The sequence below is a fragment of the Amblyomma maculatum genome, chromosome 6 (genome assembly GCF_055883805.1).
Source record: "Amblyomma maculatum isolate TAMU_Amacu chromosome 6, ASM5588380v1, whole genome shotgun sequence".
NCBI lineage: Eukaryota > Metazoa > Arthropoda > Arachnida > Ixodida > Ixodidae > Amblyomma > Amblyomma maculatum.
Window position 1 is genome coordinate 69,397,092 of NC_139349.1, and position 25,365 is coordinate 69,422,456.

Sequence of the window (25,365 nt, forward strand, 5' to 3'; positions counted from 1 at the left end):
ACATATCGTCGATACCACCATCGCAACATTAAAATTTGATATGCCACTCGACGTGTTGTGTTTCAAGAGTAGCAAGATCTGGTCATGGCCCCATTAGAGGCGCACTCCTGAGACAGGCCCTTTCAAATCTGCGTGCTGGCCAGCGCCGTCATCACAGGTATAAAATTCCACGCCTCAACGGGCGGTCCCTTCCAGTTAGCGCCGAGAGGAGAGCCAGAATTCCGCAAATGGTGCTCAGCTGAAGAATCATAACAAGACAACCTCGGTGGGCCAATCGTTGGGCCTCCGGCGTCACATTTAGTGCTCCTCAAGCTGATTCTATTTTAGAGCCATTATTCCCAACAGGGTCCCCCGTGTATACATTAATACGAGACAGAGACAGACCCCGTGGCAGCTCAAGTTCAACCCATGCGCGGCGCACGCTTACGGAGCCGGCAGTCAACCTGGATTCCTGGGCGCCCTTCTCTTCCTCGGATTATTACTGAAATCACGGAGCCGCATGCGTAGGTTATGAGCGCTCGCGCGCGTGCGTAATGAGGCCCAGGCAGGCTGGCCAATATAGCGCACAACGCAGGGCGCCATGAATAATGAATGGAGAGTGCGAGAGAGTGAGAAAGAGCAACAGCAAGGCAGCCGAGGATGCTCCTCCTGGTGAGCCCGCATCGCACGCGGTCACGGCCTCGAGAAATATGTCCGCTCGGCGAGCCCAACTGCACGCGCGCCACATCGAGGGGCCCGCACTCGAGAGCATGCACCGTACACAGTAGAGATATCTGGACAGACCGAGGTGGCTCTCTAACAACTGCGGAGCCAATCGGTGCGCCCAAAATAGGGCCCTCGCGAATCGACGCCCGTTTAACGAACGCGCTTTTATTCACTGACCACAGCTGCTTATACCGACAATGCGAGCATCAAGCCGTCTGGCATACATAGCCCGCCAAACATCTAAATAGAAATTTTCACAAGGCCGACACAATGCAAAAATTGGGAACAGCGACCCAGGTACGTGGGCCGGGGCCATGCAAATTTGTCCAATGTTTCGAGTACAATTCTTATGTGCCCGAGATAACAGCGACGTGAGAGTAAATACAAACTAACGGCTTTCGTGCGTACATATAAATGTTTGCAAAAGCACCGACATGGATTCCTAAAATCAGTTTTATTTTTTTTTTTCTTCGGAAAGTGAACGGACGTAAATACTCTCAACTAAACCACAGGTCCGGCTTCCCGGCGATCCCGGGGATCCAACGCCATATTTCTGGGCGGATGCTACAGCCCTAGGCAAATACGACATAGGTTCAACGGCTCAGCGAAATACCGGGTGGCCTGCTGCGTAAGAAAGGGCCTCTGCGAGCCACCCGACAGAACCCACTTAGCCAATAAACATTTCCACCACCACCACCACCGCGCGAGAGATACGCGCAGCAGCCGGGTCAGCCTTCGCCAAAAGTTCTCGACGCCGGGAGGGCGAAATCGTCGCCAGCAATTATCCGGCGGCCGCGATTAGAGCTCAGTGCTACTGGCCCACGTTAGTTCTTATGGTCCCATCGCGTGCGCACAAACGCAGCCGCGCTCGTATATGCAAGTATGCAGTGACAGCGGACGAATGCGGAAACGTGCAGGCACGACCAGTAAATGGATGCTGGTACATCCAGGAAGAAGGGGACAGATGCTCAGATTTATACCCGCTACGCAGCTGGGGCCAAGACAGGGAGCAAAAGAAAACACACCGACACGCACGCACGCACGGCCTTGCGATCTCAGGGACGCGTACACCGCTATTTATACGCACTTTATATCGAGCCACACACGCGCTCAGAGAGGGAGGACGCAAATGCGTGCGCCGATTCCTCCCGATCACGCGCGCCAGGATCGCTATATAGCGCAGCCCGAAGGCGGTAACTGCCTCACAATTAAAGCCGTTCATTATACCCGATCTGCTGAATCCCCATTTCAATCTGTCGCCCCTTGTGAGCATGAGTGAGGGCGATGACTGTGGCTTTCTGTCCGCAATGCGAAGGCCCAACACGCATTATGCGGCCGCCGCCAAAAGAGCTGATGATGCTAAGGCGCAGTAAACGGAGCTTTGGCAGAAATGCCCGACCGGGTGCGACTGCAGCCCCGAGAAGTGACACCGTTGACAGCTGCTCTGAGGGCACCCGAAGACCAGAATAGTCTTGAACCCTTGCTGCTAAGGCGCAGTAAACGGAGCTTTGGCAGAAATGCCCGACCGGGTGCGACTGCAGCCCCGAGAAGTGACACCGTTGACAGCTGCTCTGAGGGCACCCGAAGACCAGAATAGTCTTGAACCCTTGCTAAATGCCCCGGCCTGTTCGTATCGCCCCAGTCCTCACTTCTTTGTTGATTAGCTTCATTGGTGCGTTCATGTGCCAACGATCCGCTGTGTCCATCAAACCACTATTCACAAAACAAAAGTGTGGCCAATTATCTGCTTATACCTATTGCATTTTTTTCTCTCTGCAGTAAAGGAAATTTCAACTTTACAACTTTTCGCAGAGGCGGCCATGTCTGTTAACAAGCGGGTGCCAAAATGCAGGGTCGAAATCGTGAACTCGCACTCAAGCCGCCGAATGCCACTGAACAACCACGGCAAGATAGGGTGCTTTTTGCTTGTGCCCAAGAAATAAGATCGATACAAAGGCGAAGCACGACTTTGTTAGAATATGAAGTTCAATAATAAAGACAGGCTCAATTGTTAAGACCTTCAGCCAGTAGTGCCACGAACGTGTATATATGCAGCTACTTGCGCTACACCATCTCCCCCCTTTCACTTAGAAAAGGTTTCAAGGAAATCGCCCACTGAAGCTCCAAACCTCGGTTCTTCGCTGATTAAGCTTCATCGGTGACAAAAGTTCACCGCTCTGGTACAATAATACAAACAAACCATAGCGGCAGTGTCAGCCTTCAAACATCATTCACCGTTTCCGAAAAAAAAAAAAAGGAAAAAAAGCCCAAAGGTTATCGCAACTGAGAAACACAGAAAACAAAACAAACAAACAAACAACGTTACGGTCACCGACTATCAAAATGTACAAAGCATAGTGAACACCGCAATTATACAAGTCCAAAAAAAAAAAAAAAAAGCTGGACACTGAGCACTGGAAAAGGAAACTTCCTTTTAACGAGGCAGTGAGAACAAAACAAGAGGGTAGGGGAAAAAAATAAGAGCTAGAAACAAAAGTCGCAACAAAACCAACACGGATAAACAATAAAAAAAAAAAAAAAGAAATCATTAAATTGCCGCGCTGACAGCCCAAAGCGAAAGCGAGATCGGTCTGTGGCGTCTTCGGACGGTGACACCGAGATGCAATATCGACGCGCGCGGCCGGAGCTGCTCGCAAACAAATCCGCGAAAGATTCTCGCGGAGGAGAGACACGCTAAATCAAGCTGGCAACGCGACGCAACGACAATGGCCACACGCGCGTCGAACGTACACAAGCACGCCCGATTGCAAATGTCAGCGGCGAGGGCTTCGCATCCGCGATGAAAGCAAATGACCGGCCGAAACTTGCGCGCAGCGTCGGATAACAACGAGCACGGAAGCGAAAGGCGCAGTATACGGAGAGTGGAATCACCGACTCTCTCTAACGCAGGTGCAGATATATCGAGCTGATATCGAGCGCACACAAGCAGATACCCAAGAGGCATAGCAGTAACACGGTCAGCAAACGGGTGCAAAAGAATATACGTACAGCTAAAAGAGAAAGAAGAGAGAGAGAGAAAATGGAACATAGGTTCGGCCTAGAGAACAGCCCGTTTTTGCTGCAATAAACAACCGTCCATCACTGGCGGACAAAACCGGTGTATATTGGGTGTCCGCTATGCCTCTGCGTAGGAGACTTTCGAAGAGCTGTGGAGGCAGAATACCGCGAGCGTGAAGGAAGATTTCTACCCTTGGCGCGATGCACAAGGTCCGTCGAGAAACGGCGCCGCTTGTCTCATTTCGCCGACAGGAGACAACAGTGAGAGAAAAAAAAAAAAAAAGTAGAGAGAAATACTGGCGCCTCACTTCAGGCTTTCTCTTCATTCGCTGCGGGACAGGGCAAGGGAAAATAAAAAGAAGAAAAGTAAAAATAGCAGAGAAGTGCGGAGAGAATATTCCGCGAGCGGAGGCAGCCGCGAAAGGAAGATTTGCCCAGCAGCCGGCGCATTCCTCCTCCCGAGATACCTAGGAGGATCAAAACAGCCGGTCCGAGCGAGCCTTTCGCTCGGGGCAGTCTCTGCGTTCCTTGATGACGAGTGTGTCGTGCCGGCCGAGGGCAGCGCTGGACAGGACAGCTCTAGACAGGCGACTGAAGCGGGCAAGCAAAATGGCCGAAAAAGAAAAAAAAAATAACGAAAGCAGGCAGCACTACGCAGTCGGTTCGCGCGACAGAAAAGTTCTGGAAGCGGAGGAAGAAACAACGTAAGGACGGAATGCACCACACCCAGGCAAACAATTTCACCCCTCCGTCCAGTCTGCGGGAAAAATAATAAAGCGGCCTGAAGAAGGAGCAAACCCACCATGCGAGAGTCCAGTCAAGATAAGCAGCGAGACGCCCGGTACGCGCTTTTACGCCTACATACGGGGCCCATACCGCCTGGAGCCGTGTTAGGCAGAAAAGGCGCCCCCTCGACAAGCCGATCAGGTGTTCACGAAGGGACCTTTCCAAACAGCGCCTGCCGCGAGCTTTCGCCGGCAGCTTTCCACTCTTCTATCTCGCTTTTTTCTCCGGGTTCCCTCACGCCCAGAGACATCACGGCCTGCTGTTTACTTGTTTCTGCACTCTCAGTTCTGCATGGCCCCAGGAAGGGAATAATAACGGCCGGCAGCTCCGGCGGGTGACCATTCTTTCTTGGCGTGCCCCAAAAACGCCAGAAACAAGTGGCAGAGAGAGAGAGCGACGGTGAATTTGAAGATTCTGTCCGGCACAATCGACACCTCGTTGCCCAAGGACAGGACAACTCGAGAGGGCCTCCTCTTCCCGCTCCTCGGGTGAAGAGGGTCGCCGCACGCTCCTCCATCCATACCGCTCTCCCTCCGGCTCTCTTTGTTGTGCCCACGGGCGACGGCTCTGCAAAAGGTCGTTTCTTTTCGCGAGCTGCAGCTCGCCCAAGAGTTCGTAGAGCACAGCTCTGGCGACGCGCATGTGCCCATATATATATACTCGGCTTGCTTGTTTGCGAGGACAGATTCGCCAAAGAAGTGAAGAAAGAAAGGAACACAACTACAGAAATGCACGGAGATGCGCTGCTGCTTTCGCAGAACCTTCTCTATCTAGCCGCCGCCTGCGCTGGCCGTGCTGTTTCCGGCGTGAGAAGAAAGCGCTGCACCCGCTGCTGAAGTATCTACGCACACCTGATTTCATCTTTTATTCTTTCTTTTTACACTGGTACGGAGCGAAAGAATAACGAAGCAAATACGCCTCTAGGAACCGCGGACACAGCAGCGTCAGTAGCAGGATGTGGAAAAGCAAAAGAAGCTCAAACCTGCGCCACTGGGACACGCTTCTCCTTCGGACACCGCGCCGCCTCCTCCTCATTTAGGAAGCGTCGCACTGAGCGTCAACAAGGGTCGCATGAAAGTGGCTTGAAGCCATGACTTATCGCGCTCACACAAGCCCTCGCGACATCTCGTCCCACCCGCGATGCGAGCACACTACCGGGGAAAAAAAGAGAGCCCGACTGCCCATCGGGCCAGCATTCGAAGAGTCATCCACGTCTCAAGATGCGCGCAGTATAAAGTGCGCTAAGAAATTCCATTCTGCGCCCTTCTTTTCTGCTCCGCTGAGCACGGCACCTTTAAAGAGCGCCTCTCATTTTTCGACGGAGTCGAAAAGAGGGTGAGGCTAGGGCGAAAAACTTCAATCACACCCGCAGTCACGTACCTCCGGCCCGACAATTAAGCAAACTTCAACACATTAATCTACGACGCCTTTACACAACGCTCCAAAAACGAATCAGGTACTAAATCAAGTACACTGGAAGGACGGGGGCAAAAGCAAAGCGAGAGTCACCTCTCTGAGATTGAGAGGGGGAAGGAAGAGGCTCTCTCGCCTTACCCAAACAAGTGTTTATCCAACCGAAAAACATCGGCCGCGGTTTTTCTCGGGGTTGCATGTACACGGGCAAACAACGACGAGAACACACACACACACACACAAAAATGCGCTCACTCTTTACGTTAACACATTACCTACAGTTGTGCGCATCTAGATAACGAAGTGGATTACCGCGGCCGCAGTACGAACCCAAGAGATGGCAAGAACTGACGTCCTTGCTCCGCTCGAGAACTGGCGAAGCGCCCTTCCGCCAACACACAGAAAGAAATAAACGCGCAAATAAAACTCGCAGAAATAAAAGCGGCACCCAACGAGGAGGAACAACAAAGGAGGCGGCCGCCTTCGCTTATCTCGACAACGAGCGCGCATTGTTATGCGCTTTTGACGCGGGTACAATTACGCCGGAGCAATTATTTGCATCGGAAAAGAGCGGCCCACGTACTCCAAGCAGGGGTGCTGCAGAGAGAGAGAAAGAGCGAGCGAGAAGGGACGGGAGGATGAACCGAACGAGAAGACGGCGATGACGTTCAGGGAGCATGCTTCGGCTGCGCCTAGCGCGAGCAGCGAGTCACGCGCAATTTGAGCACTCTCCGCGAGCGAGCGGCGCATGCAAAGAAGCGTGTTTACCACCGCTGTTCTTCGCAGGCTCGTGGTGTACGGGCCGAGGAGCACGCTTCGGCTCGGCGGGTAATTACCATAATCGACTAGCCGCTTGGCGGCACGCGGAGATCAGCAACGTCCACGAACAAGCACGTCAGAAGAAAAAGAAAAAAAAAAGAAAAAAAAAAAAGGCGCACTGCACGCAGCGGACCCAGTCCTGGCCATATGGCTTTGGCGGCAGGTACACACAGCTACCAACGCCGTGGCATGCGCCAACAGGGCCCACAATTACACGGGCTCATTTATACATCATCGAACAGGGAGGCGAGTACGGTATAACTTACGACGTGCGCGCCTCAGCTCGTCCTGGCTCGCTCGAGCACAGAGGAACCGTGACGGCATCATCTCCAGCCCCTGCCTCGATAAGTGCGGCAATGCGCCCTACTCGAGCAACTTTGAGTCGCGTTTACGAATTAAATTTCAACGCACTTTGGACGGAAAGGAATTGCGCTTGGATACCTGGCGACTGTTTCCAGCACAAAGACGTGGAAAAGTTCCACGGCAAATATTTCCAAACCGAATCAAACTAGTCGCCCCCACTATTCCAAGGCGCGCTGAAGCAGTCCATCACGGGCGCACTGCGTTACGCCTATAGCAAGATTGGGGTGGAGGGAGGGAGGGGGGGGGGCAGCATTGGTTTAGCTATGGTTAAACATGAATGGAAGCGGAAGCCTCTTTTGCCTGGCTACGCCTGTGGCCGAACAACGGGAGAGACTTAATCTCCACCTCGCTAGTGCAGGCTAGTCTACCAGCCCATATATAAGGTCCTGTGTTAACCAAGCCGTATAAACGTGTCTGCGTGACCTAGGGGTAACGTGAATGCAAGGGTCCTGGCAGGCTAAGTCTGATATCACTCTCCCATATGAAACGGCCAAACGTAACGTCAGGCAACCTTAAGTTAAACCTTAAGTCAAGTAGGTGCGCGGCCATGTCAGCTGCCAGCTACCGCGTGCCATTGGCCCTACCGACGCTAACGCTGAAGGCTCGAGCTAACTGGCGTAGTGAGGCTTGCGCTTCAATAAATGACACCTTTTAGAACCGTTTAAGCACAGTATCAACCACCTCGAGCTGCATTCGTTCTACAAGTGACTTTATTTACAACCCACGCGTGTGAAGAGCCAACAAGTTTAGAGCTTGCCCTCTGGACACGGTTGCGAGTGACACGGAATCAGTATGAGTTGCAGAATGAGGCTAATAAGGACGAAGGCAGCTCGCTGCCGCTGATTTCCTTCCTCCTGCTATAGCCACCTCAGCGCGTTCGACCAAATACCCCTCGCCAGAAAAAGAATTGCTCTTTCCAAAAGGAAACTAACAGCTGTGGCGAGCCAAAGAAACAGGACTACGGAGCTGCCTCAGTCAACTCCGCAACGAGTATTTCCCGCTGTCAGATTTCAGAAAGCGGAGTACGCGGGGAAAGTAAACAATCGAGTATTGAAAAGACCGCCACGGATCGGCGGCGGCGATACGAGGCCACGGAGCAGCCAGTAAAGCCGCCGCCAGAATGGGAAACCGGAACATGCCTGAGGGCGAGAGGGTGTGAAGGGTGCAGGACAGCGCGGTATGGCTTCTCATTACAGCGCGTTCACCACATTCCCAACCACGTTCCGCCGCCGACATGTGTCTCAAAGGCGCGAAGCGGCAGCCGTAAAAGGCAAGAGTGGGAGGGGGAGTTCCTTCCCGTCTCGTTTCGAAGCCGTTATAATTGACCAGGAAGCCGGACGCATCGGCGGGGCTTCTTCCCAATTTCAGGTGGCCGGAACTTGACGCGGTACAAGCGGATCAACGCACTGCCGATCGGACAGACTCAATACAGCAGCAGCAGCGTACAGTCACCCCCTCACCTCCGTTCCTAACCACTTTTCCAATGCTGCCCCGCAATGAAAGCCATGACAAAGGCCGCCAACTCTGCACACTGGGCAGGCATATAGGGTACACATAAAAAGAAAATCCCAAGCGGCAGGAACAGCTCCGGAAGTGAAGGCAGAAAAAGAAAAACAGAAAGACAAATGAAAAAGAGGAAAAAGAACGAAAGAAAGAAGTATAGAATGGTTTCGCTGCTTGACTTCGGAAGCCGGCAGCGAAGCGCGACTCCTTCGCCGATCAAAAGCCACACACGGCAAGGAATGGAAGACGGAAACGACGGCAAAGAGGGTACGAAAGATGCATCGCCTACTGGAAGCGAACAAAGAGCAGGCTTATAATTGGCACCGGGCAGAAAAAGCCCTCACAATTACCCAGAGAGACGATACACATCGCGTCGAAAACGAAGCTTCAATAATCCGTCTGCGAAAAGCCCTAACGCAGTGAAAGGGGCGAAATATCAGCGGCGCCTGCCCCTCATTCTCCGCTAATCGCAAAATGCTCACATTACTGCTCTGAAAGTGCGGGCTTCGAAAAATAAATCTGTAAGAAAGGAGACAGCGTCGGTACTCTCAGGTGGGCTCCTCGTGCAGTAATGCGTGCACGAATACCTGCGCTGTGTCCCTTGGAACATACACAAAAATAGAAAGACGACCACTGAGGTCACTAGCTAGAAGAAGGCCTGCTTTAAGTTTTTATGTACTGATATTAGTGATAAAGACGTCAATTAATGTTGGAGGAGAAGGAAGACGAGGAGGAAAGGCAGGGAGGTTAACCCGTAAAAGACCGGTTTGCTACCCTGCACTGGGGGAAAGGGGTGAGTGGATATAAAAGTTGTAAGAGAGGGATGGGTGAAGATAGCACAGTCACATCACAGACATGCCACATCACGTCACAGTCATACCACGTAACATAACAGCAAACTCATAGTCTTTCGATTAGGCCTGTGCTTTTCATAAAGCGGAGCAGTGCATGGGAGGCCTTCACCGTAGACGATCGCCGAGGCCAGGGACCTAAAATTTAATTTCAGTCAATGGGCGTCAATCTAGATCCTCCAGCGTACGGCACAGGCACTGTCTTTCCTCACTATGACCGCTCCATCAATATAGTGGGAAAGGTAACTACATTTTCCAAACCACACACCTTTAGTTTCGATTTTACAGAATCACCTTTTAGGATATCAATGTTCAGATCACCACCACAAATAAAGTTGACACGCTCGTGGATAACGAGTTCAAAAAGCGTTTCCAAATTTGTTATACAACTTGGAGGGCGATAGCAAGCTGTAATGAATGTATTTTGCAAACGAATTGTCAAAAGCTCACAATCGTCTGAAATAAAGGAAAAATCTGGCAGTAGTTCGGAAGTAAGTTCATTCTTTACCAATATACATACACCGCCAACGCAATGAATTCGATTCAGGTAGCATGCTTTGTAGCCTGGGAGTCAGAATACATCGCTTTCATGTGTGGGTCATGTTTCTGTGAGTAGTATAATGTCAAATGGAAGGCCTATTTGAAAAAGTAAGCCGAGTTCAAAATGCATATTTTTATTGGATCGTATATTCAAGAGGAACGACATAAGCGATCGACAAAAAGGCCGATCTATGTGCACTTTAAAATCATGCGCTACAACATACGCGGCACGATTTGCGCTGGCCATAAACTAGATAATTTCTGGGGAATGTTGATAAAAAAACATATACAGCTCAATGATTTCCAGGTCATTTTCATCGTGGCTCGTCCTCGCCTTGTGCTTTTCTGACGTACACGTGTCCGTGCCTTTGCCACGTGAACTCATGGCCCTTGTCCTTTGATTTTGTACGAACTTACAAAAAACGAATGCCAACTCTTTGTTCCTCATCTTCCAGGCCAGAACGAGCTTCCATCCATTTCCTTTTCGATGTGCATGAAGAATTAAAACCGCACAATCCCTACCGGTGCCCGGTTGGGCTTTGAGGGTAGTCGAGGTAGGCCCTCAATGACAGAGGGGGTTAAGTTCTGGAAGCCCTAAATCATTAGCCAGGTCGTTGACTCTCTCGAGGAGACTGTCTTGCTTTTGTGTTTTGAAGCCGTGACTCTCAAGGTTTTGACGACGGCTGTACTGTTCTATATCATCTATCTGCTTGTTCACTTCTTTCAAAGTTGCCGAATTGCCGGAACCGATGTCATCTAGATTTTTTTTTTTTTCTCCCGGCAGAAATCTCAGAGCTATTGTTCCTAAGCTCGGAAAGCACAGTGTCATATGTCAATAAGTGCTCAATTGACTTTTTGAATGCCGGACATTTTTCCAATCAGCCTAGAGAGCGCATCGATTCTGGACACAAGTTGGAGCAGTTGGGTACTTTTATATTCAATTCCTTCAATTGCTCAAGAACGTTCCCTATACACTTCCTCTGTTCCCCCAGTCTTAAAAGCGCTGGTCCTTTTTTTTTTTTTTTTTTTTTTTTTTTAAGTGTCTTCCGTGTCCTCGTCAGTTTTATAGCACTTATAGAATAAATTTTAATCCAGATTCATGCCTGTGCTACAAAGAACAAATGGACGGCACTCCGAAGCACTGCAGCTTACTCAACGACCCTGCCAGGAAACCATCACGTAAAGACACGAAGTCTCTTTTCAGACACGATGCACCAAGGCTAACCGAAATTTAACACACAAGCACTCTAACTGATAATTAGCCTCAACATTAAGTGCATTACGTCACGCATACTTGAATAAGCCGCCAGATATTATTCTGCATAAGACTTATCACGCAACTCCCACAATAACACAAGCAAAGCCACACAGGGCACTGAACAGCGAACACGTCAAGCGTCTCCAAAATAGAGCGAAAGGGGTACAAGCCAAGCACGCATTTTATCATTAACAAACAGGAAAAGCGCTGGAAAGGGGCAGTGTATACAGCAGCGCCTAATTAAAAAAACTGCGCCAAGGTGCCTTAATTGTAAGTTTTAATGAAAAACCGTGCTGCCGTCGGAGCAATGCACTGCACGGTAATTAAGAAACCTTCCACGGACCACCGCAGCCGCCGGCAGAATGGCGAGGGACAAACTTAATGATCACACTCACCTGTCCTAGCCTGAGTTACGACTTCGTTTGCGAGCAGTTGGAGAAGCATGCGATATTTGTCTCTCCCTCGATGCATGGGCAGATATGTCAGGGTAAGTAGTTCGCAGATAAGAACTGCGAATACAATTCAATATGCGCCAGGCAGTGCAGCAATAAGTTACAGCGGCAAAGCGCGTTTCCGGTTCTCCAGGGGTGGCTGGCCACGACCGCCGAGAGCAATGCATAACAAGCGTTATATGGAACGCAACAAACTCGGAGTGCAGACGGCTGGGCAGGTTGCTTTATTCAGGAACAAGAAAAAAAAAAAAAAACGTTGCTGGTCGCAGCATCTGTTTTCGTCAGGGTTAGTACCACCACTGTGGCCGAAGTGGAAATGGGGAGGAAATGAAAGTAGATGGGAACAGATAAGGCGAAATGCGGCAATAAGAGGTTACATTTACAAGCTGCGCACGAAATCTTCATAAATACGTGGAACAGCTGGCTGCGCACCACTGTCGCGCAGATGATGATGATGATGAAAACATTTATTGATATTGGCTTAGATTAAGATTAGATTAGATTAGATGAAAAGCAAGATTTTTACCAACCAATAGTCATTGCTTAACCGAACAAGCTGCCATAAACCAGGCGGAGGTCGTAACTTCGAAGGCGATACTGCATCGTCAAAGCAGCAGAGATTCCTTATGAATATCCTTATGATATTACTTCCTTATTCCGACGCTGAGCACTGAAATGTATTGCGGCCCAATAAAAGAAAACCCCGTTTAACCTTTCACCAACTACGTGCTCCTTCAGAATAAGAGGATAACCTGAGGTGTGCCAGCCGGGCGATTGGAAAACACGCAGCCATTATCGCGAAAAGTCAGACCTTCGCGACAGTGTGTGGATGGTCTTGACAAATGTCGCTCCGGATGCCACGCCAGACAACTGCAAAAGCGACATATCTAGAGACAAATCCGGCAGCTGAGGCGACTCTCGCATCCAAATCCGCAGCCTGGCATCATTTCCGGCAAGGCGCATATGTTGGGGCCACGGGCAAGTCGATCGAGGATTGGACGCATACGATGCTGCCACAACAGCAGCCAAATATATAGCACAAAAGGAAACAGAGCAGCTTAAACCAGCGCCGAATACCTTTTCGCCGCACGGAAACGGTAATTTTCCTTTTGCCTCCTTGATTTAAAGGTGGCGTAACGGTACCGTCCGCAGAACCATCGGCGTATACATAAGCGAGAAGCGGTGTCTGGAAGTGTTGCATCAGCACGTAGGTCCAAGACAAAAGGAAAGAAACGCTAAAAGACGCAACTCCCACGAACGCGCAGAGAGTCGTCGGCACCGAGCCATTTCTGTCCCCTTTCCGCCATTCCTAACTAAATTCCCTACCATCGCAATCGTAAATGTAGATTGGTGCATGCACACGCCAACTGGCCAAACGCGCCGAAGGGCGCGTAGAACCGAAAGTCACGTCGAGAAAGCTCACGCGACCAAAAACCAACTCAAGGGGAAAAAAAGAAAAAGGAAGCTCAGCTCCGCAGAGGGCTCCCAGCATCGCGGAACCTCCTTTCGGACCAGTCGCCTTCGTATAACTATATATATATATACGGTTCGCGATGCAGAGAGTGTATTATATACGCTGCTGCGACAAGATGCATCGCAGTGCGGACGCGTCGCTTGGTAGCAGCAGCAGAGGCGATATTGGCAAAGAACGCAGCGCTGCTGCATGCGCACTGCGTCCTCCTCTCCCGTCTCCCATTTTGCGGAGCGGCGTCCCTGCGCTGCCTCGACGGTAGAGCGAGAGGACCCCGAAATCAAATTGTGCGGTCGACATTACCATACCAAAATCGAAGCCGGCGCGCCGTCCATCTACAACCCAAAATACGTCCTCTCCCTGGACGTAGCCGCACTCGGCAGCGCGGGCACTTTTCGTAACGCTGGCTCCACTGCAACGTTCAGGCAAAGCCGCATGCAAAAAAGAAAAGAAAGCGAGAGAGATACGCCGAAGGCCTCGGAAAAACCAAAATTTCTCAGAAACTGCGGAGGAGCAAAATACAAGGGGAACCGAGAGCGGGGGAAATGGGGGAGAGGAGGCGGGAGGGAAGTGCCGGCTACAAGCAACGAGAGAGAGAGAGAGAGGTGGGGTGTGGAGGGGCAACTGCATAATCTCGAGTGGCTCGTTCATATACGAACGCAATGCGCGCCTGTTACACCGCCGAGGCGCACGCATCAAAATGCGCCCGCGCCGCACAGCTCAGTGAGGGCAGTAAATAACGGCTGCCCCCTCCTCCTCCTCCTCCGCAAAAGGAATTGCCGCCGATGCCAATATGGCAGCAACAAAGCCGGGCCGTTCTAGCCGGCTCGGTGTTACACGGGAACTGCCAGGGAAACGGCCCAAGCTTCAACATGAAAAGCATCGAGAGCAAGGACGTCTGTCTCGAAAAAAAAAAAGGGAAAAAAAAAAGGAAGAGGGGGGCATAGGACGGGCAACGTGTTTTGTTTTCTTAATATACAGCCCCATTACAAAAGAAATTGCGACTTCCCGTCCGAACACTGGTGCACAAATTCCCTTCGCGGGCATCCTCCTTCCCCCGCTATCGCTTTCCCTCTCTCCACACACGAAGGTTCCCACGAGGGGACGACTTGGCGCGCGGAAGAAAGTGTACGGAGGCGCAATGACGTCAAAGAACAAGAAACATGCTGTAAACAGAGCGTACCTCGGCCCTGCGCTACAAGCTTCGGCGCAAGGTTGGGAGTTTCATGCAAACGGTATAGAGCAGGATTTCTAAAACGACCCCCGATGACGCGAGAGAAGCTGGCCACGCCATCCAAAATTCTGATCGCTGTTCTTTTGCCAACATTCCTCCCATGGAATGACTGGGAAAAAACTCGCTTATGTACTTCTACACAAAAAATTTAGCCATCCCATTACTCAATGTCAATCATTACAATTTAGCTTCCAAATGACAGAAAACTAGACACGGAAAGTAAATAAGCAACATCTATCAATCGGCCAACTGTTAAAACAACGCGTAAGAACTTGCACTGGACACCCACCCACTTCTCTCATGCTGGTGGTATATTAACATGTATAGAATACCGATTCACATATACTGAACAAAATTACTATTATCAATACAACGTAGCCGCCCATCCTTGCTGAGGAATCACTACAGACCATAGTTCGATGAAAGACAGAAGAGTCTGTGAGCAAATTGATTTTTCTTTACCGCGTATGCAACACTGGTGTAACCCCTATCACAAAATCAGTCCTCTGTCTGGTGGCGAAGCCTACTGATACCGAATTCCAGCCTACAGCAACAGCATTTATCAAGTACCAGTGCGGACAAAAGTAAACTCAGCGCGCTATTTACTTCTAATATTTTCAAACATTGCATAATTTGAAACTAGCAGGAGGGGTATATGCAAACCGGTAGTAGACGCCAGTGCACTTTTAATAGGGCAATTTTACCATTTTAAAGCGGAAGCCTTTAATGCCGCATTGTTGTAAGCAGGAGTTGTCGACAGAAATGTCACGCTTTTCAATCGGTCGAAATGGTTGTGACGTCAAAGTGAGCGAATTTCAAACGGGGCCAATCGTACTGTGACTAATAACCATGCAACCAATTAAAGAGATGGTATAGTGTTGCTCCAAAACAGCGAAACTGAGTTTATTTAATTACTTGTCTATCAACTTAGAATATTTACCCTAATTAGGTTCATTAATTAAATTTGAATGTTGACGTAGTCAAGCGTGGGTGTACTTAAATTGAGCGAAGTGACAGTCAATTACACTAATTATCTAATTAACATAGTAGCGCTAATACGGCAATTAGCGCTAGTTTGCGCTTGATGAACAGGAATTAAGGTTTACTGAAAAGTATGTCTGGTAAATTGAACGAAGTACAATACACTAATTAGCTAGTTAGGCAATTGGTTATAGGCATCGCAGTCTCGCAGCGAATGCCTACCAGTGCGCCAGGATAGGCTTCCGCCTTGAAGCACTTTCGTGAGCCAAATTGTCCCCTGAAATTTCCTATCTCCAATACAGAAGGCGTGATAGTAATTTGAACAGAAAAGCATGCTCCATTTACTTATGTCCGCACCTGTACACCCGCTACACACCCCCTCCAGATAGGAGGCTGACCACTTGCCCACCGAGGCCCACCTCATTGTCGCAGAGTAGAGACAAGGCAGAGGCGGAGCTGATTACGAGGCCGACGCGGCCGACGCCGACGACGACGCGAAACCCAGAAACGGGCGCCGAAGAGCTGCGCTCAAAAATAAACTACGAAATTCAATAAAATAATTTTTGCCGCCACTGAGGTTCGGACCCAGGCCCTCAGCATGACAGGCGGAAATGTAATTACCACACAGGCCCTCAAGTCTTTTTTTTTTTTTTCTTTATTGCCAGCTTCGACAACACCAGAGCAACAGGAGAATACATCGCCATATTAAAATCTCCTCAGGCGTGCAAGGTAATCAAGAATGCTCACCCACTCTCAGGGGGGCTCGCTTTGGGCTCAATACGCTTGTCTAATGAACGAAACACTTCCAATGAAGTTATCAACTGCCGAAAGAACACTGACACCGGCATGACGAACAGCCATCCTCATCTTCAACAAACTGTGAAGGCCCAGGAGCTATAAACATATCAAACATACACCTTCGCCGCTTTCAACCGGGAGGTATCGAATTACATACATGGTTTTAGGAAGCCATTTCGAGAGTGTGCTGTAAAGTATCCCTATAAAAGATAGTTTCCCAACACACAATGAAGGCATGTTCAATGGTTTTAGGCATTAGCCGTAACGAGTAGTTAGTTAACCGTGCACGGTGTCGTGACGCTGGGGCTATGGCGACCCGGCCTTCACTTGGTAGCGTGCAGAGACTCCGGGTTGAAGAAGGACTGAATCTTCGAAGTTGGTAAAATATGTACAAGCAGGTTTACTGGCACTTTGAGAAAACGTATTTACAAGAATATTTACATGAAGAAGAAGGGTACATCAGCAAAATGACAAGCGTTAAGAGTTCATAGCGAGAAGCGACTGGATGAGCCGTTTACCCAGGGCCCAGAGCCATTTCGTGCTCTGCAGCGTCCTTAAAAACCCCCTATGTCCAGCCCCTCTCTGAAGATGCTGACCAACCAAATCCAGGGCACGCCCCTCAGGTATCGGCATCCAATCGATCACATCACTGCACTGATGGTCTGAAGCACTGACTGGTCCGGCATTCATTCGTTGGGCGTGATCACTTGTTGGCGGGAAAAGCTTGGGAACGGCGAGGAGAGGAGGTACATTTCTATTCTTCAGCAAAGAAACCACAGGCTGGTTCTGGGGGTTTTACTTCTCAGAAACCCGAGTGCACGTGGCGCCGCATAGGGCTCCCAACATGGTCCCTTTTCGACAATTGCAAATCTTTCCTGCATTCCCGGGAAATCACTTAATGGCCGTATGAGTCATGCTCTTCTCTTGTCCTGCACGTCAGCGGACATGTCACTCTGTCGTCTCCTTTGGATAGGAGGCATTCATCACTGGAGGATAGCACTTCTCGACTGGAAGGGTGAACAAAAGAAAGCACTTCCTGCTATTTCCCGCAGGGGGACGTTTCTTTGTGTTTTTCCAGACGTTCTCTTGACAGGGCCAATTTGGCATTTGCAGGTTGTCCACAAAGCAAAACATGCTTACAAAACAGGATTCCTGGAAACAGGCTCACTTAGAGCCAATGGACCATCACCACATATTCACAAAACTTTTCCATGCCCACAGGCGAACAATAGAGCGCGCAAATGCGGATGCTTGGTCGTAACAGCCTCCTCCCCCGCCAGAAGAGACTCGGAGGGCAGCAGCCGCAGCTGCTGCATGAAGAGACGACTTAATGGCCTGCACGTGAACGCTTGAAGCTCGCTGTTGCATGTCGCGTTGTCTTGATTGTTGTAGGCCAAATTGCTTGAGCTATCTGAAACTCAACCACATGTCGAAGCAAGCACTCGGCTCCCGTCTGAAGAGACCAGGTCAAAAGAAAACTGCCATTGTTGTTCGAGAAAAGCCCACTCTCAAGACGTTCAGGACCCACGTATGCCTCGAAAACCAAACGTGCTGCTTTACATAGTCATCTATATTCAAGCGCACGAAAAAAAAAAAACCTGATTATCAATTTGGATACATGGTGAGGAACATCTCGGACCGCTTAGAAAGAGCGGCTAAGCGCGTCCGCATTCCCATTTAACTTCCCCTTTTTGTATCTTATTTCAAAATTGTACTGCTGTAAAATCAAGCTCCACCTAAGAAGGCGACTGTTCTTCGATGTCGCAGTTTGCAGCCAAGCCAGGGGACAATGGTCCGTCTCTACGGTGAATTTGGCCCCTCCAAGATAGCACTGCAATTTTTGAATGGCCCATACAATGCAAGCGCATTCCTTCTCTGACGCGCAATAAGCCCCCTCTCTAGAACTCAGTTTTCTGCTCAAGTAGAGCACGGGGTGCTCATTACCGTCGTCATCTCTCTGGCAGAGAACAGCACCTAACCCTCGATCACTGGCATCACACTGGACCGTGAATTCTCGGCCATAGTCTGGAGCTCGCAATACCGGACGGCTAATCAGCACAGCCTTCAGGTTTACGAAGGAGGCTTCCTTTTGTTCGTCCCAGACTACATTTGTCGGTTCTGTCTTGCGGAGAGCGTCGGTCAGAGGGCTAGCCAAAGCTGAATAGTTAGGGATGTAGTGATTGTAGTACCCAGTCAGACCCAGGAATGCTCGAATTTCCGTCTTCGTGCTCGGCCGCGGGTAGTCTGCTACCGCAGAAATCTTAATCTCGCTGGGTTTCCTGAAACCTTGACCTACATTGTGACCCAAGTAGTCCACGGTCGCCCTTGCCAGGCAACATTTCTCGGCCTTTACGGTTAGTCCAGCTTGACGCAAAAGGCTCAGTACAGCTCTTAGATGTACCATATGGTCCGCCCATGAGTCGGAAAAAACCGCAATGTCGTCTAAATAAGGCACCGCGAATGTTTCACACCCCTTTAAAACCCTATCCATGAGTCGGGAAAAACAAAATGGAGCATTTTTGAGCCCGAAACTCATCATTGTTGGCTGGTAGCTGCCCGTCGGAGTGACGAAAGCCGCGTATCTGCTGGCGCGTTCAGTGAGCGGTACTTGCCAGTATCCTCGAGTAAGGTCCAGCGTAGTCACATATGCCGCTCTACTGACCTGTTCTACTCTCTCCTCAATATTCGGAATAGGATACACTTGATCCCTGGTGAGAGAATTTAGCTTTCGGTAGTCTACCACAGGCCTAGGGTCTTTACCTGGAGCTTCTACTAAGATCATAGGCGAAGCATAATCGCTTTCCGAGGGTTTTATTACTCCCAATTCCAGCATGCGAGTTACTTCCCTATCCAGAATTTCTCTTTGCCTTGGAGAAAATCGGTAGCACCTTGATCGCACTGGCACGTCTGAAGTCAGCTCAATATCGTGCTCAGTCAAATCAGTTCTGCCTGGCCTGTCCACGAAGCAGGCCTCAAACTCTGTTATTATCTCGCCCAGATCGGACAGCTGGGATTTCTTTAGTTCTCCTCTCTGCTCCGTCTTTTTGAGAAGCTCCTGAGCGTTGCTTCCTTTTCCGCTGAGGCAAATCAAGTTGTCCCCCATCTCCTCGGGAAGGTTTAACGTTAGATTTACCACGGCTTCCCTCTGCACATAAGGCTTCATAAGATTGCAATGATAAATGCGCACTTCTTTACGCCTACCGGGAATTTTCACTGCGTAGTTAGTGTTAGAAAGCTTTGCAACGACTTCAGCCGGTCCTTCCCACTGTACTTCGAGCTTATTCTGCCTTGAACTTCTCAGCAACATCACCTGGTCCCCGATACAAAACGTCCTTTGACGGGCTGACTTATCATAGTACACCTTGGAACGAGCCTGGGCTGACTTCATGCTGGCCTCAACGAGTTCCTTAGTGTTATGTAAGCGATTCAAGAGGTTCAGAATGAATTCTACTACTGTTGGGTCTTCTCCGCGCCCCTCCCAGGCTTCGCGCACCATTCGCAAAGGTGAGCGCAGTGACCTTCCGTACACCAACTCGGCTGGGCTAAATCCAGTGGATTCGTGCGGCACTGACCGCAAAGCGAAAAGCGCTGCAGGCAGGCAGGTATCCCATTCGCGCTTGTTTTCATAGCACAGTCCCCTCAGGACTCGCTTGAGAACAGAGTGCCATCTTTCTACGCTGTTGCTCTGCGGATGATGGATCGAGCTATGCACTACCTTAATGCCGCATCGCTCGAGAAATGAGGTGGTGAGGACACTCGTGAAAACGCTACCCTGATCACTTTGTACCTCGGAAGGGAATCCAACTCGTGCAAACACTGACAGCAGCGAATCCACTACACTCTCGGACGTCACCTCGCGCAGCGGAACAGCCTCTGGAAACTTTGTGGCTGGGCATAACATAGTGAGGATATAACGGTACCCTGACTCGGTCACAGGAAGTGGCCCAACTATATCTATTACTAACCGGTGAAACGGCTCGGTAATGATTGGTACTAACACCATCGGAGCTTTCCACTTATCTTGCGCCTTTCCAACCCGCTGGCACGTGTCGCATGACCGTACAAAATTTTCCGTGTCCTTAAAACATCCAGGCCAATAGTATTCTTGCAACAGCCTCTGCTTTGTTTTCTTTATTCCAAGGTGACATGACCACGAGCTGCCATGGGAAAGTCGCAGTAAGTCTCCGCGGTACTTTTGGGGAACGACTAATTGGTCCCGCTCTACTCCGCGCTTATCCTTGAATAAGCGATACAGCACTCCCTTTCTCATCTCGAAAGAAATATTGTTTGCTGTCTTAGTGGCGCGGTGGCGCTCCCTTATCTCCTGTATATTGGGATCATTGGCTTGCTCTATAGCTAAGTCCTCTCGGGTTCCACTTAAAAGTCTCGTGAGATTACTAGACACTGGCGGCAAGAGGTTACTCTCAAGAACGTCCTCATTCCGCGTCTCATCAAGCTCACTTTCAAGTTGACTTATCTGAGATGCCTCGCTCTCAAAGTTTTCTGACCTGCTATCTTCCGCATTTACCATTGTTTTAACTGCCGTTTCCTCCGCTGTGGATTTTTCTGGAATGAGCAGTGTAGCTAGTTCTCGCGCCTTTGAACGTGTTAAGGCTTGCACAACTCTGTCTCCGAAAAGGATGCCCCTCTTTCGCAGCAGCATGTCCGATTTGTTGGAGAACAAATACGGATAGCACTTAGGAAGCTTTCCTGAAACGGCAGCCTCGGTTGTTAATTCGCCGAAAGGGCCCTCGATGACCACGTTCGCGATCGGCAAGCACACACTCTGTTCCTCAACTACCTGTCGGATCCATGCACACTGTCCTGTATAGTCGGAAGGCGATACATACGCCGGATGGACAACATCCATCGTTGCGGCCGAATCGCGCAGTACCTTGCAAGGCTTCCCGTTGACTACTAGGTCATGCAGGTAGGGTTCTAAAAGCTGCATATTTTCATCGCAGTCCCTGACATACGAGAAAGCAATCTTTTCTTTCCGGCAGTTGACGGCAATGTGACCCTGCTCATTACACCTAAAGCATGTGAGCGGCTTCCTAGCCTCAAGCTTATTCTTTGTGTTCTGCACGTTGGTCACTTCCCCACTTTTCTCACTGCCGTCCTTTCTAGGGAATTTGCCTGAAGAAACCTTCATTTCTTCGTTTCCAACTCTAGCAAAGTGCCTTTCCTGACGGTTTTTCATACTGAACTTGGGATTGCGGGGCCTATCCACTGCTGGGTTGCTGAATTGTCGGCGCGAAGCATACTCCTCAATAAGTTCGGCAGCTTCAGTTGCCGACTTAATTTCGCCTCGGTCCTGTAACCAATTTCTTTCTTTTTCTGGGAGGCAGTTATAAAACTGCTCCAAAAGAATTTGCTCGACTACAGCGTCCCTATCACTGTAGGAATCTGTGCTCTTTAGCCACTCGCCCAAATTAACTCTTAAATTGTACAGGAATTCAGGGTAACTCTCGTCCCTGGACTTAGTAGCTTTCCGAAAACGTTGTCTGAACGCCTCGGCGCTAAGCCTATACTTTCTCAGAAGGCAAGCTTTGACCTTCTCGTAGTTGTCCGCGTCCTCCTTGCTTAGCCGCGCGACAACCTCCGCTGCCTCGCAGGGCAGAACCGTCAATAATCTCTGAGACCAAGTGTCTCGCTGGAAGGACAGTTTTTCGCAGGTTCGCTCAAAGTTAGCCAGATACAGACCGATATCCCCTGATATCACATATGGCTGCATGTACTTTGACATCTTGAAATCTGCCTCCTTGTTGAGAAGAGGTACCGCTAGCTGGGGACAATTGCCCGACCTCTTGCTCAACTCTAGTTCTAATTTCCGGAGCTCAATTTCTTGGTCCAGCTTTTTTGCTTCTCTTTCACGCTTCTTTTCCTCTTTTTCCCACTCACGTTCGCGCTCCCTTTCCTCTTTTTCCCTCTCAAGTTCACGCTCACGCCTCTTTTCCTCTTTTTCCCGCTCTTTCTGCTCTTTTTCCCGCTCCTTCTGCTGTCTGAGCTGTTCCTTTTTTTGACCGATGAGGTTCCATGCTTCACTGAGCTCCTCATCATCGGCTCCCAAATCTGTGATTGCCTTTATAATCAAAGGTTTTCGTGCCAAACCACTTGTATCAATTCCCAATTCCTCACACAATTGCAACAGTTCCGGTTTCTGCAGCTTTTGTAGGTCCATGATCGCTCCGAGTGTCGGCTACTTCCAAAACAACAGTGCAAACTACCAAACCTAAAGGCGTTTCCACACTCTCTTTACCAGTTCTAAAATCTAACCCTGTTCTAGAACCTGGTCCACATCAGAAGAAAAGCCAAGCACTCACCCACACATGCGATCGATGTTCCGAGCTGCCCTCTTGTTGGCCGATTGTTGCTCCTGCTTGTTGCTTGAGATGCCACCTCCGATCACAAGGTGTTGTGGCTTGTAGCTTCAGATCCACCTCCAATCACCAGATGTTGTGGCTTGTAGATTCAGATCCCACCGCTGGTCACCAGTTGTCGTGACGCTGGGGCTATGGCGACCCGGCCTTCACTTGGTAGCGTGCAGAGACTCCGGGTTGAAGAAGGACTGAATCTTCGAAGTTGGTAAAATATGTACAAGCAGGTTTACTGGCACTTTGAGAAAACGTATTTACAAGAATATTTACATGAAGAAGAAGGGTACATCAGCAAAATGACAAGCGTTAAGAGTTCATAGCGAGAAGCGACTGGATGAGCCGTTTACCCAGGGCCCAGAGCCATTTCGTGCTCTGCAGCGTCCTTAAAAACCCCCTATGTCCAGCCCCTCTCTGAAGATGCTGACCAACCAAATCCAGGGCACGCCCCTCAGGTATCGGCATCCAATCGATCACATCACTGCACTGATGGTCTGAAGCACTGACTGGTCCGGCATTCATTCGTTGGGCGTGATCACTTGTTGGCGGGAAAAGCTTGGGAACGGCGAGGAGAGGAGGTACATTTCTATTCTTCAGCAAAGAAACCACAGGCTGGTTCTGGGGGTTTTACTTCTCAGAAACCCGAGTGCACGTGGCGCCGCATAGGGCTCCCAACATGGTCCCTTTTCGACAATTGCAAATCTTTCCTGCATTCCCGGGAAATCACTTAATGGCCGTATGAGTCATGCTCTTCTCTTGTCCTGCACGTCAGCGGACATGTCACTCTGTCGTCTCCTTTGGATAGGAGGCATTCATCACTGGAGGATAGCACTTCTCGACTGGAAGGGTGAACAAAAGAAAGCACTTCCTGCTATTTCCCGCAGGGGGACGTTTCTTTGTGTTTTTCCAGACGTTCTCTTGACAGGGCCAATTTGGCATTTGCAGGTTGTCCACAAAGCAAAACATGCTTACAAAACAGGATTCCTGGAAACAGGCTCACTTAGAGCCAATGGACCATCACCACATATTCACAAAACTTTTCCATGCCCACAGGCGAACAATAGAGCGCGCAAATGCGGATGCTTGGTCGTAACAACGGTAAGAAGATTCGTTTTTGCTCAAGCCATATCATAATAGGAAGGGTGCCGTTAGTACCAAGCGTGTTAGAGAGGCACCTAGTAAACATGTTGTGGGGCGCATGGCTTACGTAGTGATGCATGTTACTGTAATATTTCAAACATTTTAACAATTTCAGCACGAGAAGCTTTTTTAATAATCGCACAATGCAAAGGTGGTGTTAAAGGCGCTATCGCGACTACTCTTAAGACGAAGCTTAAGCGCCCTCCCAATTTTTTTTTTCTTTTAGTCTTCTCTTGTCCGGCACCTGATGATGGCCGGGCGATTAAAAAAATACTCGGAAGGGTGCTGAGCTACCGAACACGGCTCCTCGAGTATGACGCTGAGCTGAGTCGCCACGAAATCAGCGAGGAATCGACGCAAGAGAGTTTAATAATTCACACACACACACACACACACACACACACACACACACACACACACACACACACACACACACACACACACACACACACACACACACACACACACACACACACACACACACACACACACACACACACACACACACACACACACACACACACACACACACACACACACACACACACACACACACACACACACACACACACACACACACACACACACAGCGAGAGAGAGGAAGAGAAAGGGGAAAGGAACCTGCACTGAATCCGCCCTAGAAATAATATACAGAAAATACGGCCCCTTCATTCTGACACAACACGAATGTTTTCCTTCACCGGCGCCCACCGACAGGCACTGCCAAAAGCCACCTCTCCCACTAGCGCCACCGCACAGCATCCACGCCTGTACTCGTAGACCCGTATGCACAAAAATTCACAAAGCTTAAACAGCCCAACCTCCCAAAACCAAAAGCATGTTTCCTCTCGCGCGTATATCAGCCGCGCAAGAATACGAAATTTCAGGCCACTCGTTGCTCATTCGATCACGTCATGAAATACGGACGCAGCAATGGAAAGAAAAAATACGAAGAAGATACGAAACTGAGCAAGACCGCCTCGAGGAAGATCTCGAAAGCGGCTGCGCCAGAAATCACCTTATTCAGAGTCAGTGCGCCCACGCTACCTACCGCTCTTGGCTTCCCAAAGTGAGCACACGCGAGCGTAGTTTGCAACCGAAAACGCCACTATATTTGCTTATGCGCATCGGACGATGCAGCTCACTCCATCGAGCGATATAAGAGAATGCTTCGCAGAAACAAGAAAAGGAAGCGAAGCAAAGTAAAGCGTCAACCGCGTCCATCCGAGCAGCAGCAGCCGCAGCAGCAGCAGCAACACCCCGTGCCTCTTCGTCGCTCCCGAGTCAAGAAGGGCGAGCGTACCTCGACTCATATTCTATCAAGTTTCAACAAGGAGCTGGCATTTGAATAACGCATCAGGGTGCAGGCTGGAAAGATAAGTCCCACAAAGGACCGCAGAATGCGTAAGATCGAGAGCACCGCCGCGCGCTCCCTCCTGGAGCCAGCGTCCTTTATTCCTTTTTGCGCGGTGTGACAATGCAAAGAGAGGCCGAAAACGAAAACTCGACGCCAGAGCGGCAAATATGCCAACGAAAAACACGGCTGAGCGAAAACCCAAGATGCAAGCAAGGAACTCACGGGCACGTGGATGACAAGGCAGCCTCAAATGCGCCAAAGTAAAAAGAGAAGGAAGACAACCAAAGAACCGAAATCGAAAA